Source organism: Macaca thibetana, chromosome 19 (assembly GCF_024542745.1).
Source record: "Macaca thibetana thibetana isolate TM-01 chromosome 19, ASM2454274v1, whole genome shotgun sequence".
Taxonomy (NCBI): Eukaryota; Metazoa; Chordata; class Mammalia; order Primates; family Cercopithecidae; genus Macaca; species Macaca thibetana.
The window spans coordinates 39246985-39266920 of NC_065596.1; the positions used below are offsets into that span (position 1 = coordinate 39246985).

The following is a 19936-nucleotide window of genomic DNA, read 5'->3' on the forward strand; positions in this document are numbered from 1 at the left end:
GCTGAGGCAGGAGAATCACTTGAACTCGGGAAGCGGAGGTTGCAGTGAGCTGAGATGTGCCATTGCACTCCATCCTGGATGACAGAGCAAGACTGTCTCAAAAAAAAAAAAAAGAAAGAAAAGAAAATAGAAAAGAAAAAAGCACAGTGAGATATCACTTTATACCCATCAGGATGGTTATTACAAAAAGAAAAAAAAACCCTCAACAACAATGGAAAGTAACAAGTAATGGCAATGTGGAGAAATTGTCACTGTTGGCAGGAATGTAAAATGCTACCACTGTTGTGGAAGGCAATGCAGCAGTCTGTCAAAATTAGCATAGTTACCATATGTTCCGACACTTCCACTTCTAGATCTATACCCAAAAGAATTGAAAGCCAAGTCTCAAACAGATGTCTGTACATTCATGTTCATTGCAGCATTATTCACAATAGCCAGAAGGTGGAATCAATGCAAATATCCATCAGCTGATGAATGGAAAAACAAGATGTATTATGTACAACTCATTATTAAAAGTGAAGAAAGTTTTGATACATGGAGGGACCTTGAAAACATCATGCTAAATGAAATGAGTCAGATATATAAGGGCAAATGTTGCATTGTAAACCAAAAAGTATCTGAGACAGGTCTCATCAACCTAGAGGTTAATTTAGCTAAGGTTAAGGACATGCCCAGGGTTGGCGGGGGCGGGGGGGGGTGGTGAAAAAAAAAGGAACACAAAACCACATGGACACTCTGTGGGTCTGTGCCTTTTTCTAAAGACGATTTTGAGGGCTTCGGTATTTAACGGGGCAAAGCAGACTGGAGGGGAAAGAGGGAGGGTATGGTCACATTACTGAATCCTCATGTCATAAGAGAAAAGGAGCAGGTAAGGGAATAGTCAATTACATATTTGTTTCATGCTCAGTAAATCGGCACTTTACATAAGATAAGGTGAACGTAGAGTAGCTACCTGTGAAGATATCTGGCCTTATATCCATAGCTCCATACTTAGGAACAAAAGGGAAAGCAGCTTTTTGCATGACTCAGCTCCCAGTTTAATTTTTTTCCTTTTGGCAGAGTGAATTGGGGCCCCGACATTTTATTTCCCTTCCACAATATGCTGTACCTTCTATAAGGTACCTAGAAGGGCCACATTCATAGAAACAGTTACCATATACATTGGACGATAGGTTCCTCTTTAGTCCTCTAGTGGATTCTGCTGCACTCTTAGTACATACCTTTATCCCCATGAAAATGACTGGCCCATTGAACACTAAAAATACAAATTTGAAAAACAAAAATGTGGCTAATGTTCAGGCCAGTGAAGTTTATAGGCTCATTTTACATTGCCATTAATTTTGTTTGCCGAAACTTTGTGTTTCGACCTCATGATCTGGGCTTGTGGCTATGTAGTCCCTGTACTCTATGCACAAGCAGTAAGCACATTTGCAGCAACAACCTCTCCTTCATCCTTCCCAGAAAGCCAGAGCCACACACCCCGTCCCAATCCTGGTGGACAACTTTGTCTTCTCTCTCTCTCTTTCATGTTGATACTTTGCATAACATTAATCGCACATCTAAGTCAGTGGTTGATGGATATCATCGTGCTCATGGATTTGTATTTCCCAACATTTCACCCCTTTGAGCTCATAAGTTGTGACATCTAAGTCTCTAAATTATGTTTTGCCTGCTGGGCCAGGAAAATGTGTTGTTTTCCTCCCTTAATCTGGTAGTAATACAGCTATAAATCTTGTGATCTGTGCAGGGAAGTCTATTATTTATTTCACCCTTTGTTAATATGTTGGTGACTATGAGGTGCTAGTTATAATTCTAGGAATTTGGTATACTCATTGATTAAGAGTGGCAATACCCAGCTTTCATAAAGCTCATTGTAGACCCCAAATATGAAATTATTTACAAAATTTACAAGGGTGACTCAATCTAGTCATGTGTTATTCATTGATGCAGAATTTCGGAGTCTTTCGAGGAAGTATAATTGAGAGAGACTACCAAATTAGGGAATGTAAAAGTATTTGGCACTATGCCTGTGTCTTAACCATTTTCATGTTTTCTAAGCACAGATATGCCACACAGCTGCAATTGGAAGCGAAAAAAATCATCTAAAATGACCCACGTAGGCAATGCACATATAACGTAACTGAACCAAAAATAAGCTATCCAGTGTGTCCCAGAGAATACAGATTAGACAAGAATTCTAAGCTTTGTCCTAAAAGTAAAAGCCAATCAATGAAAGGGTTCAGTCATATGTGTGAATCATCAGCTCTGTTAATTATAAAGCACATACTATGTAGTCAATTAAACATGTTTCACTTCAATGTAGGTAGTTAACTTCTCATTTTAGTTAAAATATTTTAATGGTCTTCAAGCAGAATGTATTTTCCAAGTTATAATGTTCATCTTCTTTCTTAACATGAATGGTTGTGTAGTTTTTTTCAAACATTGATATCCAAAGGAAAACTTTCAAAAGAACTTAATTTAATTGTTTTGTTTCCCATTTTTACCCCTATGTTAAAATTTTCTTTTCAATGACCTGATTGTTTTATTCAACTGAGGCTCCCATATTGCTTTATTCAGCTGCCACCTCCCCAGCCACAGTACCAAAGACTGCGAGTAGCTGGTCCCGTATCGTCTTACTAGTTGAATTTTTAAAATTATATTTACATAGACAGGTGTTTTATACAAAGGTCCTTTGCTGGCCCACTTTGATTTCCTTTAACTTCATATTGCTTTTACAAAGAATCACTTCATTAAACTCTTAATTACCCTGCTTTGAAAAGAGTTGTCTGTTACCTTCCAGGACCCTCACTGACAAGAGTTATTGGAACCAAGAAGATCCCAGGAAACAGATGTACAAAATGGGATTTGGGGATTGGTTTGATCACATATTAAAGGAGAATAAGTATAACTAATTTTATGGCATTTTGCTTTCTTGAGCTTTGCATAAGCTGTGTTTTTTACAAATTGAAGGTTTGTGGCAACCTCGCACTGAGCAAGTCTATCAGCACATTTTTCCAGCAGCCTGTGCTCCCTTTGGGTCTCGGTGTCACAGTTAGGCAATTCTCACAATATTTCAAACTTTTCCATTATTACTGCATCTTTCATGGTGATCGGTGATCACTGATCTTTGATGTTACACTGTCGTTGTTTTGAGGCACCACAAACCACGCCCACCACCATATAAGATGGTGAACTTCATGGAGAAACGTATATTTCCTGACTGCTCCACCAACCGGCCATTCCCCCAACCCTCTCCCTCACCTTGGGTCTCCCTATTCCCTGAAACACAACAATATTAAAATTAGGCCGATTAATAACCCTATAATGGCCCCTAAGTGTTCAAGTAAAAGGAAGAGTCACATGTCTTTCACTTTAAATCAAAAGCTAGAAATGATTAATTAAGAGAGGGAGGTTGGCCAAAAGGCAGGCCTGTTACATCAAATGATTAGCCAAGTTGTGAATGGAAAGGAAAATTTATTGAGGGTAATTAAAAGTGCTACTTTAGTGAACACACAAATGATATGAAAGGGAAACAGTCTTATTACTGATATGGAGAAAGTTTGAGTGGTCTGGGTAGAAGCTCAAACCAGCTACAACATTCCCTTAAGCCAAACCCTAATCCAGAGCAAGGCCCTAACTCTCTTCAATTCTATGAAGGTTGAGAGAGGTAAGCCAAACCCTAATCCAGAGCAAGGCCCTAACTCTCTTCAATTCTATGAAGGTTGAGAGAGGTAAGCCAAACCCTAATTCAGAGCAACGCCCTAACTCTTTTCAACTCTATGAAGGTTGAGAGAGGTAAGGAAGCTGCAGAAGAAAAGTTGGAAGCTAGCAAAAGTTGGTTCACAAGGCTTAAAGAAAGGAGCCATTTCCACAACTTAAAAGTGCAAGGTGAAGCAGCAAGTGCTGTCCAGAAGATCTAGCTAAGATCATTGATGAAAGTGGCTATGCTAAACAACAGATGTTTTTATGTAGATGAAACAGACTTCTAGTGGAAGAAGATGCCATCTAGGAGTTTCATAGCTAGGAAAAAAAAAAAAAAAAAGTCAATGCCTGGCTTCAAAGGACAGGCTGGCTCTTATTAGGGGCTATTGTAGCTGATTAGTTTAAGTTGAAGCCAATGCTCATTTACTTTTCCAAAAACCAAAGGACCCTTAAGAATTACATGAAATCTACTCTGCCTGTGCTCTATAAATGGAACAATAAAGCCTGGATGACAGCACATCTGTTTACAGCATGGTTTACTGAACATTTTATGCCCACTGTTGAGAAATACTGCTTAGAAAAAAAGATTCATTTCAAAATAATTACTGCTTATTGACAATGTGCCTAGTCATCCAAGAACTTTGATGGAGATGTATAAGGAGATTCATGTGGTTTTCATGCCTGCTAACATAATATCCATTCTGCAGACCATAAATCTAGGAGTAAGTTCAACTCTCAAGTCTTATTATTTAAGAAATACATTTTGAAAGGCCATAGCTACCATAGATAGTGATTCCTCTGATGGATCTGGGCAAAGTAAATTGAAAACCTCCTGGAAAGGATTTGCAATTCTAGATGCCATGGAGAACATTCGTGATTCAGGAGAGGAGGTCAAAATATCAACATTAACAGGAGTTTGGCAGAAGTTTATTCCAGCTCTCATGGATGACTTTGAGGGGTTCAAGACTTTAGTGGAGGAGGTAAGTGCAGATGTGGTAGAAATAGCAAGAAAAGAGAATGGGAAGTGGAGCCTTCAGATGACACTGAATTGTTGCAATCTTATGATCAACCTTGAACAGATGAGAAGTCGCTTCTTATGGATGAGCAAAGAAAGTGGTTTTTGGAAAGTGACTCTGTCCCTGGTGAAGATGCTATAAACATTGTTGAAGTGACAACAAAGGATTTAGAATATTCCATAAACTTATTAATAATTTATAAAGCGGTGGCAGGGTATATGAGAGGATTTACTCCAATTTTGAAAGAAGTTCTACTGACAAAATGCTATCAAACAGCATTGCTTGCTACAGATAAATATTTCCTTAAAGGAAAAAAAATCAATTGATGCATCAAATTTCATTGCTGTCTTATTTTAAGAAATTGCCGCAGCCACCCCGACCTTCAGCAACTACCACCGTGATCAGTCAACAGCTATCAAGACAAAAGATTATAACTGGCAGAAGGCTCAGATGATCATAAACATTTTTGGTAATCAAGTATTTTTAAGGATGGTACCCACATTTTTTAAAAGACAATGCTATTGCACACTTAATAGACTACAGTATAGTGTAAACATAACTTTTATAGGCACTGAGAAACTAAAGAATTCCTGTGACATACTTTACTATTTATTTATTTATTTTTTATTTTTTATTTTTTGAGACGGAGTCTCGCTGTGTCGCCCAGGCTGGAGTGCAGTGGCGCAATCTCAGCTCACTGCAAGCTCCGCCTCCCGGGTTCACGCCATTCTCCTGCCTCAGCCTCCCGTGTAGCTGGGACTACAAGCGCCCGCCACCGCACCCGGCTAATTTTTTGTATTTTTAGTAGAGACGGATTTCACCGTGTTAGCCAGGATGGCCTCGATCTCCTGACCTCGTGATCCGCCCGTCTTGGCCTCCCAAAGTGCTGGGATTACAGGCGTGAGCCACCGCGCCCAGACTCTCCTGTGACATACTTTATTGCGATATTCGCTTTATTGCAATGGTCTGGAACCCAGTTTGCAGTGTCTCTGAGGATGCCTGCATTCGTTAGCTCTCATCTGATAGGCACACTGTATTGGACTGGCATTACCGTGTTGTGTACCCAACTGATGTTGCAGCTTTGGAGTGCACGTGAAATACTGACCCCAAGTTTTCTTTCTTTTTTTTTTTTTTTCTTTTTCTTTTTGTAGAGGCGGGGTCTTGCTCTGGGTCCCAGGCTGGAGCGCAGCGGTGCAATCCTAGCTCACTGCAGCCTCAAATTTCTGGGCTCAAGCATGTCCCGGCCTCAGTCTCTCGAATAGCTGGAACACAGGCGCGCGCCACCATGTCCCGCCCGGTTCAGTTCTTGGAGCTTGGAAACAGCATTTCCTTAAGCTCTTCCGAGGGTCCCTTAGCCTATGCTCGGTGGTCTGAAGCAAGTGTGCCTAGCCAGGACCCTTGTCTCTATGGGAACTACATTACCCAGATGCCTCTGCGCCATGCGCCTGCGAAGTTGGGCCAATGGAGGCCGAGGAAAGAGGCATTTCCGAGCACATAAAAGCGACAAGGCGGGACTTCCGGCGTCCTCCTGGAGGCGGTCGTTTTCTGAGGTGGGTCACTTGACAGAACAGTACAGTGGGGCGCAAGATAAAGTGAGTGGGAAAAGCCCTAGAGCCGGTGTTGCCCCCACGGACAGAGGCGGTTCTGAAGCTTGGCGAGGGCTCTGCCGGGCGACCTCGCGCCAGGCCGGGTGCGGCCGAGTCCACCGCTCCGGGGGTCCTCGCCGCCAATGGCCTTTAATGGCGAAGCTTGAGCTAATCAACCCAGCGCGGGTTAGTGCTGTGTCCTCTAAACCCTCACCGGGCAGAACTCCCACCTCCCAATCCTAAGACCCGAATGAAGGGCGCCCACTCAGTTTACCTTCAGTGAAGTTTGTTCAGGACGGTGGCGCGTTCCTGGTTGTGTTCCCGTCTTGACACCCAGCGTGATGAGGGTGGAAGAGTGTTACGAGTGGAGCCAGCACGTGCGGGGGCTTGGAGGTCCCATTGTGTGGAGCAGCAGGGAAACCGGGGCCTGTCACCTGTCCACAAGAAAGAGATTGCCAGGACATGAGTCACATGTGACTTGGTTGCCTGAGCATTACCCCTTCCTTCTGAGGTCGCCATAGAAGATTAGCCCCGGGGATGTTAAACTGAGAGATTCCAACTGAGATAGGATTTGAAAAGGTTCCCAAAGGCTGCTCAGGACTGAGGAAGCGGAGTGGTAAGAGTGAAAGTGGAAGACCTTGGGGAGGCTGCTGGAACAGACAACAGGAGAGTTACGATGGGGGAGCCAGAGGAGAAGCCATAGAAGAGTGTCAGAATAAAAAATGAACTGGAAAAAGTTGAAACAGGCAGAGAAAGTTATTCAAGACTTTTGCAATATGAGAGAGGTACCGAAGTCAGCGCCATTGGACCAAAAGGTGGCAGGCTTTTGAAGCACTGGAGTGAGCTAGTGGAAAAATACTGGAACACGTTAAGTGGGGAGGCTGACCAGTGGGATCTGTGAACCACCGTGAATTATTCATGAATTTGCTAATGTTTTGCTCCGAGCCCTGAATGTTTGATAATAGGTACCCATTGATGTTAGGCTCCTACCCTCCCACAGAAACTGGGAGATAGGTGTGCCGTCTCCTTCGATATCTACAATATCTACGTTTTAAAACAAAAGTTTCCAAGTCCTTTAGAAAGACATTTCCTGGTTTGTGAAAGTGGCAAGAGGCTGGGAGAAGATTTAAGTACATTTCAAGGGGCGTAGAAAGATTACAATTAAAAGTTTCCTGAAGTGAATGCTCTAAGGAAAGGGAGGCCAGGGGCCTATAAGAGGAGAAACCTGTCTAAGTTTAGTCAAGCTGAAGGAATGTTCAGGCTGTTTTGGCTAGGGGTAGAAGGGACACCATTCAGGGCAGATCTTAAGAATGCAGGACTATTTTAAGGATAGAGAATTAGTGCTCACACCACAGGCCCGGAGTTACCCTCTCCACTCACTATTTTTAACTTATGAATTTATGAAACACCATTTATTTCAACATTAAGCAATTAATATCATGCTAAATATGTGCATGTAGGTAGTGAATTAAACATTGAAAATATATGGATTTAAGAAGTTAAACTTATGCAAGTATTTCATATTTGGTTCACCTTTTAGTATGCTACTAAGCGTTGTAAACATACTAAAATCAAAAGCCTTAAATATCACATTGTCTTTGTTTTGTGCTGCTATAACAGAATACCACAGACCAATTTATAAAGAACAGAAATTTATTTTCTAGCAGTTCTGGAGGCTGGGAAGTCCAAGATCAATGGGCCAACAGATTTAGTGTCTAGTAAAGGCCTGTTCTCTGCTTCCAAGATGGTACCTTGAATGGTGCATTTTGGGGGGCATGGGAGAAGGGTCAGGCTGGGTGGAGTGGCAGACACACTATTTCCCAAATGGCAGAAGAGCAAAGAAAGCATACAGGTCCCAGAAGCCTTTTCTAAAAAGCATTAAACCCACTCATGAGGGCAGAGCCCTCATGGCCTAATCACCTCTTAAAGTTCCTACCTCATAATACTGTTTTAGTAGTAATGAAATTTCTTTCTTTTTTTTCTTTTTTGAGACAGGGCCTTGCTCTGTTGCCCAGGCTGGAGTGCAGTGGTACAATCTCAGCTCACTGCAACCTGCGCCTCCCAGGTTCAAGTGATCCTCCCACCTCAGCTTCCCGAGTAACTGGGACTACAGGTACGCGTCACCACCCAAATGTCATCTTGAATTGTAACTCCCACAGTTCCCATGTGTTGTGGGAGGAACTCAGTGGATAATGATTGAATTATGGAGGCAGGTCTTTCCTGCACTGTTCTACTGATAGTGAATGAGGCTTACAAGATCTGATGGTTTTAAAAATGGGAGTTTCTGCACGAACTCTCTTTGCCTGCTGCCATCCATGTAACATGTGACTTTCTCCTCCTTCCCTTCCACCATAATTGTGAGGCTTCCCCAGCCATGTGGAACTGTGAGTTCTCCATTAAACCTCTTTCTTTTGTAAATTGCCCCATCTTGGGTATGTCTTTATCAGCAGCATCAAAATGGACTAATACAATGCCCAGCTGATTTTTGTGTTTTTAGTAGAGATGGGGTTTTGCCGTGTTGGCCAGGCTGGTCTCAAAGTCCTGGCCTCAAATGATCCACCTGCCTCGGCCTCCCAAAATGCTGGGATTACAGGTATGAGCCACCATACCCAGCTGGCAATGAAATTTCAATATGAGTTTTAGAGGGTACAAGTATTCAAACCTAGCACACATTCTCTTAAATGCTTGAAGGTGGCTAAAACTCATTCAAAATTTCAGTCACTTTGCATTGAGAACACTGACAAAAGCCTTAATTCATTTTTCCTTTTTATGTGTTATAACAAGGTTTTAATTTAGATAATGAATTAGGTGAAACAATTTATGATGACGTAAATCATTATGTCATAATAATAATTTTATCAGTATAAAAATTCTGGTAGTGAAATTTTCAGTTCTAAAAGATACCTGTATGCCGAGACCAACTCGGTCGGGGAGACCCTAACCCAGCGGCGCTAGAGGAATTAAAGACACACACACAGAAATATAGAGGTGTGAAGTGAGAAATTAAGGGTCTCACAGCCTTCAGAGCTGAGAGCCCCAAACAGAGATTTACCCACGTATTTATTAACAGCAAACCAGTCATTAGCATTGTTTCTGTAGATATTAAATTAACTAAAAATATTCCTTATGGGAAACGAAGGGATGGGCCTTCCATGCAGAAGCATGTCCTTAGAGCACAGATCACTCATGCTATTGTTTGTGGCTTAAGAATGCCTTTAAGGCCAGGCGCGGTGGCTCAAGCCTGTAATCCCAGCACTTTGGGAGGCCGAGACGGGCGGATCATGAGGTCAGGAGATCAAGACCACCCTGGCTAACACAGTGAAACCCCGTCTCTACTAAAAATACAAAAACTTAGCCGGGCGAGGTGGCAGGCGCCTGTAGTCCCAGCTACTCGGGAGGCTGAGGCAGGAGAATGGCGTAAACCCGGGAGGCGGAGCTTGCAGTGAGCTGAGATCCGGCCACTGCACTCCAGCCTGGGTGACAGAGCGAGACTCCGTCTCAAAAAAAAAAAAAAAAAAAAAAAAGAATGCCTTTAAGCGGTTTTCCGCCCTAGGTGTTCCTTGTCCTCATTCCCGTAAACCCACAGCCTTCCAGCGTGGACGTTAGGGCCATTATGAACATATCACAGTACTGCAGAGATTCTGTTTATGGCCAGTTTTGGGGCCAGTTTATGGCCAGATTTTGGGGCGCTGGCTCCCAACACCTGTAAATTAAACAATTAAACACTTTTGTGCATGCAAACATACAATGAACAGCTTTAGTCAACATCTGAGACAGCTTTGTTTATGGTTGTTTTGATTTACATTAAAAAATTACACAAAATAATATTTATGATGTATAAGTAAGGCAAAAAGAATAACACTAAGACAGACAGCCATGAAGCTATCATCTGCTTTAAGAAACAGAACTTTATCAATATCTTAGAAGTTTCGTCTGTATTCTCTCCCCTGCTTTGAGGTAATCATTCATTCTAAATTTTGTGTAGTTAATAGTTTTATTTTCCTAATACTGTTTCTTCAGCCATATATGGCTATATCCCATAACCATATATTACTTATTTGTGCATATTTAAAACTTTACATAAATGTTGTAATACTGTATTTGTTTTTCTGAGATGCATTCATGACATGCATGTGGCTGTAGTTTATTTTAACAAAAGTCTTGATTCTGTGGATAACGATAGCATATACTTAGCACTTTATATGTACTAATGTGTTTGATACCAACACTACCCCTATGAGTTGGTTCCATTACTGTCCCCATTTTACAGATGAAGATGCTGAGGAACAGGGAGGTCGAGTAGCCCAAGATCACACCGCTGATAAAAGGCTGCCCTAATGTGTGAGGCCCACAGTAGACAGTCAGCTGGAGGCCATCTTGCTCCAGCACCAGGAGAAGGGGTTGGACAAACCCTTAGAACCCCACCATGGTTGCCAGTTGCCTGTAGTGTTGTTCTTCTCACAGATACTAATGGCTGCAGAAGTCTCTACTCACCTGTGCATGACTAAGGTCATGCACAGGTGAGTAGAGGGTGTCTCAGACCTGTACCCTCCTCATCTCCTAACCATATAGTCTCTGGGATTTTGGTGTCTTGGGACTATACATACGCCTGCCACTTTCCTGGCTGTTGGATTTAGGGCCCCTGAGTTCCCTCAGACTCAGTATCTTAATCCTAGGTCAGGAGATACATGGAGAGGTTCCCATTTCTGATAACTGCTAGAATGCTATGTAGATGGTGTTATGAGCACAAGGATCAGCATGTGAACGTATTTCTATGCAAAACTGAGCTGGCGGTATTCAGGGAACTGAAGGTCTCCATTATGTTTGGTGGGACCAGAGAGTGAGGATGCAGGATTCAGGCCTGGAAGGGCAGGCAGAGCAGATGTGTGTCTTTTCTGAGGAGTCAGGGAACATTTGGTGGAGAGGATGGAGGTCAGAATCAGGTCTTAACCAACATCCTCTGGCTGTAAAGTGGAGAACAGGGAGCAGAGGCAAGGGAGAAGGCCACAGTGGAATTAAACTAGAAATCAGTAACAGATAGTTCTGAAATATAGAAAATTCCAAAATATATGGATATTAAGCAACACACTTCTAAAAAACACATGGATCCAAAAAACAAAAAAAAAAATTTAAATATTTTGAACTAAATGAAAATACAACCTATTAAAATCTGTGGGATACAGTGAAAGCAGAGTTTATAAAGAAATGTATGACATTAAATGCCCACATTAGAAAAGAATAAATACCCCAAATCAGTAATCCAAATTAGAAAATTAGAGAAAGGAGAACAATTTAAATCCAAAGTAAGCAGAAGAAATAATACAAATTAGAGGAGAAATCAATGAAATTGAAAACAGGAAATCAATAGAGAAAGTTAATGTAATAAAAAGCTGTTTCTTTAAAAGATGAAATTAATAAGCCTCTAAGCCAAGCTAAGAGGTGGGGCAAAGAGAGAGAACACAAATTACTAAAATCAGAAATGAAATGGAGTATCACTATAGATCCCACGGACATTAAAAGGATAACATAGGAATACCATGAACAACACTCTGCCTACAAGTTTGATAACCTAAGTGAAATGGATCAATTCCATGAAAAACACAGTTTGCTAACCTCACACAAGAATTAATAGATAATCTGAATTGTCCTATTTAAAATGAAATAAGTAATAACCACCTGAAATAGAAAGCACTAGTTCTTTACAATGTCTTCCAGGAGATAGAAGTAAAGAGAATACTTCCTAACTCATATGATGAGCCCAGCATTACACTAATACTAAAACATTACATTGTAAGAAAAGAAAAATGCAGGTCAACATGTTCTATGAATATAAATGGAAAAGTCTTCAACAAAATATTAGCAAATCAAACCCAACAATATATAAAAAGCATTATACACCATGGCCAAGTTGGGTTTCTTCCAGATATGCAAGGCTGGTTCAGCATTGGAAAATCAATTAATATCCATCATATTAACAGAAATCACATAGTCATATCAATAGTTGCAAAAAGCATTTGTCAAAATACAGCACCCATTCATGATTAAAAAAACACTTAGCGGCCAGTCATGATGGCTCACACCTGTAATCCCAGCACTTTGGGAGGCCGAGGTGGGTGGATCACAAGGTCAGGAGATCGAGACCATCCTGTCTAACATGGTGAAACCCCATCTCTACTAAAAATACAAAAAATTAGCTGGCTGTGGTGGCGGGCGCCTGTGGTCCCAGCTACTCGGGAGGCTGAGGCAGGAGAATGGCATGAACCCGGGAGGCGGAGCTTGCAGTGAGCCGAGATCGCGCCACTGCACTCCAGCCTGGGCAACAGAGGGAGACTCCGTCTCAAAAAAAAAAAGAAAAGAAAAGGAAAACACTTAGCAAACTGGAAATAGAAGAGAGCTCTCTCAACTTGATAAAGAACATCTACAAAAAATCTACAGCTAACATAACACTGAATGAGAGAAGCTAGAAGTTTTTCTGATAAGATCAGGAACAAGGTAAAGATATCTCCTCTCACCACTTTTCAGTGTTTTAATGGAAGTTGGGTATACAAATTGGAAAGGAAGAAATAGAACTGTCTTTGTTAGTAGATGTGATTGTCTTTGTACAAAATCTTTAAAAAATCAAGGAAAAGCTTCTGGAATTAATAAACTATTAAGACTGCAGGATATATGTTAATATATACAAGTTAATCACTTTCCTGTATACCAGCAATGAGCAATTGGGATTTGAAATTAAAAACAAAATATCATTTACATTAACTTCCTCCAAAATGACATTGTTAGGTGTAAATCTAACAAAATATACAAAAGGTCTTTTATGAGGAAAACTACAAAGCTAAAATGAAAAAAATAAATAAATGGAGAGAGATTTCATGTTCATGGATAGGAAGACTCAGTATTGTCAAGATGTCTGTTCTTTTCAATTGATCTGTAGATGATATGGTTTGGCTTCATGTCCCCACCCATACTTCATCTTGAATTGTAATTCCATAATCCCTACGTGTTGTGGGAGGGACCCTGTGGGAGGTAACTAAATCACGGGGGTGATTTCCCCCATGCTGTTCTCATGACAGTGAGTGAGTTCTCGTGAGATCTGATGGTTTTATAAGTGTCTGGCATTTCCCTAGCTGGCACTCACTCCGTCCTGCCACCCTGAGAAGAAGGTGCCTGCTTCCCCTTTGGATTCCACCATGATTGTATGTGTCCTGAGGCCTCCCCAGCTAGGTGGAACTGTGAGTCAATTAAACCTCTTTCCTTTACACATTACCCAGTCTTAGGTGTGTCTTCATAGCAGTGTGAGAACAGACTAATACAGCAAATTGGTTCCAGTAGAATGGGGTACTGCTATAATGATACCCAAAAATGTGGAAGCAGCTTTAGAACTGGGTAACAGGCAGAGGTTGGAACAGTTTGGAGGGCTCAGAAGAAGACAGGAAAATTTGGGAAAGTTTGGAACCTCCTAGAGACTTCTTGAATGGCTTCAGTCAAAATGTTCCTAGCTGATAGCTATATGGACAAGGAAGTCCAGGCTGAAGTGGTCTCAGATAGAGACGAGGAAATTCTTGGGAACTGACATAAAGGTAATTCTTAACTCTGCTTTAGCAAAGAGATTGGTGACGTTTTGCCCCTGCCCTAGAGATCTGTGGAACTTTGAACTTAAGAGAGATAATTTAGGGTATCTGATGGAAGAAATTTCTAACTGACAAAGCATTCAGGAGGAAGCAGAGCATGAAAGTTTGGAAAATTTGTGCCTGATGATGTAATACAAAAGGGTTTTTACCCATTTTCTGGGAAGAGATTCAAGCCTACTGCAGAAATTTGCATAAGTAACAAGGAGCCAAATGTTAATCACCAAGACAATGGGGAAAATGTCTCCAAGGCATGTCAGAGACCTTCATAGGAGCCCCTCCCATCAAAGGCCTGGAAGCCTAGGAGGTAAAAAATGGTTTTGTGGCTGGGCCCAGGGCCCCATCTGCTCTGTACAGCCTCGGGACATGGTACCCTTTGTCCCAGCTGCTTCAGCTTTAGCCTTGGCTAAAAGGGACCAAGGTATAGGTCAGGTCATTGCTTCAGAGAGGGCAAGCCCCAAGCCGTGGTTACTTTCATGTGGTGTTGAGCGTGTGGGTGCACAGAAGTCAAGAACTGAGGTTTGGGAACCTCCACCTAGATTTTAGCGGATGTATGGAAATGCCTGGATATCCAGGGTAGAAGTTGCTGCAGAGATGGAGCCCTCATGGAGAACCTCTGCTAGGGCAATGCAGACTAGACTTGTATTAATCAAGACTTGCTATTCGTGAAAGAATAGACATGTAGACCAATAGAACAGAATAGAGAACCTAGAAATAGACTTGCACAAATACAGTCAACTGGTCTTTGACAAAGGACTAAAGGCAATTCAATGAAAATAGTCTTTTCAACAAGTGGTGCTGAAAAGGACAAATGCTTGAGGGGATGAATGCCCCATTCTCCATGATGTGACAATTATGTATTGCATGCCTCTCATCATCTCCCCAAATTTAGGAAGCCCTAGCACCACCCCCCTACCACAACCACCATCCAGTACACACATTTAGGCAGACCTTAGTCCACAGCTCATGCACGCATTTTTGAATTTCACCCCCTTGAGCTTCTCACTGTGTTCTCCTAAAACACTTTTCAGGGTGGAGGAGGTGGTGGTCTCTGCCTGTCCTGATGTATAAGGGATCAGTGATGAGATCTTTTCCAGAGTCAGGAATCAGGCCCCTTAATAAAGAAGAGTAGTCTGGGCACAGTGACTCACACCTGTAATCCCAGCACTTTGGGAGGTCAAGGTGGATGGATCAACTGAGGTCAGGAGTTTGAGACCAGCCTGGCCAACATGGCAAAGCCCTGTCTACTAAAACTACAAAAATTAGCTGGGCGTGGTGGCGGGCACCTGTAATCCCAGCTACTCAGGAGGCTGAGGCCGGAGAACTGCTTGAGCCTGGGAGATGGAAGTTGCAGTGAGCCGAGATTGTGCCAGTGCACTCCAGCCTAGGCAACAGAATGAGACTCTGGTCTAAAAAATAAAAAATAAAGAGTAGATTTGTGATCTTGCTGCAGAATGACTGTTTAATGCAAATCCAATCAGTGAGGCATCCAGAAATGGCTTGGAAAGGAGCGATGTCCCAGCAGCCTGACCTCTCCCCCTAGGGGTGTCCTAAATTGGGTTAGTCCATTTGCATTGCTATAAAGAAATACCTGAGGGAAGGGAAGGGAAGGGGAGGGGAGGGGAGGGGAGGGGAGGGGAGGGATAGCGGCTCTACTGCAATGCAGGTTTTATTTGGAGGTGGGGCACCAGCTCAATGCCGGGGCCCACTGCTGCTTACAACTGGTGCAATTATACGCCTGGGTAGGGGTCTGGGGGGGCTATGGCTTACTCCCCAGGAGGATATCAATAAGGTGTTCCCATGATGAGGCCGCTTGGCTCTTTTTCTGGCAGGATATGATAATGAGGTCCTTTGGACTTTTCTCCCAGCAAGATGTGATAAGAAAGTCAGGTGGTTGGGGCCGGGTGTGGTGGCTTACGCCTGTAATCCCAGCACTTTGGGAGGCCGAGGCAGGTGGATCACAAAGTCAGGAGATTGAGACCATCCTGGCTAACTTGGTGAAACCCCGTCTCTACTAAAAATACAAAAATCAGCCAGGTGTGGTGGTGGGCACCTGTAGTCTCAGCTACTCCGGAGGCTGAGGCAGGAGAATGGTATGAACCCGGAAGGTGGAGATTGCAGTGAGCTGAGATTGCACCACTGCCCTCCAGCCATTGCTGGAACAGGAATTAAAAGAAATTAAAGAATGTGTAAACAAAAACTCAGTTGTATGTAAAAAACAAAACAAAACAAAACCAATTCCCCCTGAGGAAGAGAAAGAGCTGGAATCCTTCAAAATTAACTGCCTGTTTTTCCTTCTGTGGCTAGCGAGCCTTATCTCTCCCTTTCCCAGGCATTGTGAAGACTCTGTTTCTCTAGCTGTGCAGATGCAAGGTCTGCTAGACAGATAACCTCAAGTCGTAAAACATGTTGTTTCTTGAAAAGTAAGAAATAATGTAATGCATGTCTCAGTTAAATAACTGTCTTTGTTTCTCACTTCTGTAATATGCTTCCCCCTGCACGGATCTCCCCCCTGCCCCACAAAATGCTTAAAAGGTAGCTTAACTCTTTGTTCAGGGCTCAGTCCTTTGAATGTTAATCCGACTAGGTCAATGCACCTAAATAATTAAATAATTCCTCCTCAACCCCTCGGTCTCTCTAATTCCTTAATTATCCCACAGCAGGACGACAGAGTGAGACTCTGTCTCAAAAAAAAAAAAAAAAAAAAAAAAAAGTCAGGTGGTCGGGCAGAATGTTTCTCACAGCCCAAACCCCTGTGGAATGTTTCACTTTGACCAAGGTCTGTGAAATGGTGGGGGGCTTACAAAATAATGCAGTTTGGACTAACGCTTTCCTTATTTTTCATGGCCTTGGTAGTCTTCAAGAGACCTGGCCAGATGGAATGCCTCACAGTCTGAGTTTGGTGCTTCCTTACCATGAGACTGGGGTTTTGGAGTTTTTGAGGTTTTTGGAAAGACACCTTAGAAGTTAAGTATCTTTCTTGTCACATTGCATCGGGGTACATGGTATCAATATCTCTTATCTCTGGTGATGTAAAACTTGATCATTTGAATAATGTAGTCTTCCATGGTTTTTTACCCACTGTAAAGTTGCTATGTGTTCCTCCCTCTACTGTAGTCTTTGGAAAGGAGTCACCAAGTCAGCCCACCCTTAAAGAAGGAGAATATTGGCCGGGCGCGGTGGCTCAAGCCTGTAATCCCAGCACTTTGGGAGGCCGAGACGGGCGGATCACGAGGTCAGGAGATTGAGACTATCCTGGCTAACACGGTGAAACCCCGTAAAATACAAAAAACTAGCCGGGCGAGGTGGTGGGCGCCTGTAGTCCCAGCTACTCGGGAGGCTGAGGCAGGAGAATGGCGGGAACCCGGGAGGCAGAGCTTGCAGTGAGCTGAGATCCGGCCACTACACTCCAGCCTGGGTGACAGAGCAAGACTCCGTCTCAAAAAAAAAAAAAAAAAAAAAAAAAAAAAAGAAGGAGAATATTAGTCTCCACCTCCTGGAAGAAGGAGCATCCATATGTATTATTTGCAATTTGTCTATAAGATAGGTTTGTCTACCCCATTAAAAAGTGGGCAAAGGATATGCATATGTCAAAACAAAAATGACATGAAAATTCCTGGGTAACTTTTTTTTTTATTTTTATTTTAGGTTCATGGGTGCATATGTAGGTTTGTTACATAGGTAAACTCATGTCAAGGGGGTCTGTTGTACAGATTATTTCGTCACCCAGGTACCAAGCCTAGTACCCAATTGTTACTTTTTCTAATCCTCTCCCTCCTCCCACTCTCCACCTTCCAATAGGCCCCAGGGTGTGTTATTCCCTTCGTGTCCATGTGTTCTCCTCATTTAGCTACCACTTATAAGTGAGAGCATGCGGTATTTGATTTTCTGTTCCTGCATTAGTTTGCTAAAGATAATGGCCCTCCAGCTCCATCCATGTTCCCATAAAGGACATGATCTCAATCTTTTTTGATGACTGCAGGGTATTCCATATTTTCCATCATATGTATCACATTTTATTTATCCAGTCTGCCATTGATGGGCATTTAGGTTGATTACGTTTCTTTACTACTGTGAAAAGTGCTGCAATGAATACATGTGTGCATGTGTCTTTATGGTAGAATGATTTATATCCCTTTGGGTAGATATCCTTACCAGGTTATTTATGCCTACCACCAGGCAAAAATAAAATAAAAGGGATTCAGATGTTAAAGACTTTTCAATAGACCTTTTTATATGAATATGTGTGGCTGTGTGTGTGTGTACTGGAGCTGCTGCTGGTTTTTTTTTTAATTCACAAGCCCCTTTCACATGAAAACTATTACGGTTGGGTTTCCACAAAGATCTATTCATATCTGAAGTATATCTCACTATTTTTAAAACGTTTTTATTGCTAAATAAGGCACATACACAAAGAAGAGGAGGTGTTCACTTATATGAACACTTTAAGGAATAATGGACAATGAACACCTGTGAATTCACCATGCAGGTGAGCTCACGGTGCAGAGCCCCCGGATCCCTCCTCATCTGCATGCAGTCCTAGTCCACCCTTCTGCCTCTATCCTGCACTTTTAATTAGTCATCCTTGTTTTTCAAAATAGTTTAATAATGACTGCATGGCTCCACCTTTAATTTACTTTTATTTGCTTTTCACCATTAGATAAGCAGAATCAGGCAGGGCATGGTGGCTCACACCTGTATTCCCAGCACTTTGGGAGGCTGGGGCATGTGGATCACTTGAGTCCAGGAGTTCAAGACCAGCTTGGGCAACATGGTGAAACCATGTCTCTACTAAAAATACAAAAATTAGCCGGGCGTGGTGGCACACCACCTGTAGTCCCAGCTACTCAGGAGTCTGAAGTACAAGAACCACTTGAACCTGGGAGGTGGAGGTTACAGTGAGCTAAGATCATGCCATTGCACTCCAGCCTGGGGGACAGAGCGAGACTCCATCTCAAAAAAAAAAAAAAGATAAGCAGAATCATACTGTATATATTCACCTGGAACCTTTTCTTTTGCTCAACATTATGCATCAGTTTGTCAACTTGGGGTTTATTCATTTTAATGTCTGTGTAGTAGTTTTTGTATTTACAATTTATTTATTCATTGTACTGTTCCCAAGTTTTTGACATTATAAACAGACCTGTTTGCTGGACACACCCAATTTTTAAAAACTTTTAATATATTTTGTTTAAAAACATTTTTAACTTTTAAGTTCAGGGATACATGTACAGGATGTGCAGGTTTGGGGTTTGTTGTAAAGATTATTTTATCACCCAGGTATTAAGCGATACCCAATAGTTATTTTTCCTGGTCCTTTCCCTCCTCCCACCCTCCAACTCCAATAGGCCCCAGTGTGTGTTGTTCTCCTCTGTGTGTCCATATATTCTCATCATTTAGCTCCCACTTACAGGTGAGAATATGCAGTATTTGGTTTTCTGTTTCTGCATTAGTTTGCTAAAGATATGTCCTCCAGCTCCATCTATGTCCTTTCAAAGGACTTGATCTTGTTCCTTTTTATGGCTGCATAGTATTCCATGGTGTATATGTACCACATTTTCTTTATCCAGTCTATCATTAATGGGAATTTGGGTTGATTCCATGTCTTTGCTATTGTGAATAGTGATGCAATTAAATACACACATGCATGTGTCTTTCTTTATAGTAGAACAACTTACATTCCTTTGTTTAAGGAATACCCAGTAATGGAACTGCTGGGTCAAATGGTATTTCTGTCTTTAGGTCTTCGAGGAATCTCCACACCATCTTCCAAAATGGTTGAACTAATTTACACTCTCACCAACAGTGTATAAGCGTTCCTTTTTCCCTACAACCTCACTAGCATCTGTTAGTTTTTGACTTTTGAATAATAGCCATTTTGACTGGTGTGAGATGGCATCTCATTGTGGACACATCCAGTTTATCTAGGGTTTAGAATTGTAGAAGTTAAATTTTCTCATTGTACAATATGTACATATTCAACTTTATTTGGCAATGCTAAATGATT

At 42.0% G+C, this 19936-nt stretch overlaps 1 long non-coding RNA gene and 1 pseudogene across 1 annotated transcript in view; both read left to right on the top strand.

Annotated features, from left to right (window-relative positions):
- Positions 1–3324: 3324 nt before the first annotated feature.
- Positions 3325–5172, top strand: LOC126941703 (tigger transposable element-derived protein 1-like; annotated as a pseudogene).
- A 1056-nt stretch (positions 5173–6228) lies between these two features.
- The window catches only part of LOC126941949 (uncharacterized), a 43480-nt gene continuing 29772 nt past the window's right edge, over positions 6229–19936 (top strand). Inside the window, exons 1-2 of the long non-coding RNA XR_007721460.1 lie at positions 6229–6268; positions 8300–8417. This is a non-coding gene — a long non-coding RNA (uncharacterized LOC126941949). The remainder of the gene's footprint in view (positions 6269–8299; positions 8418–19936) is intronic.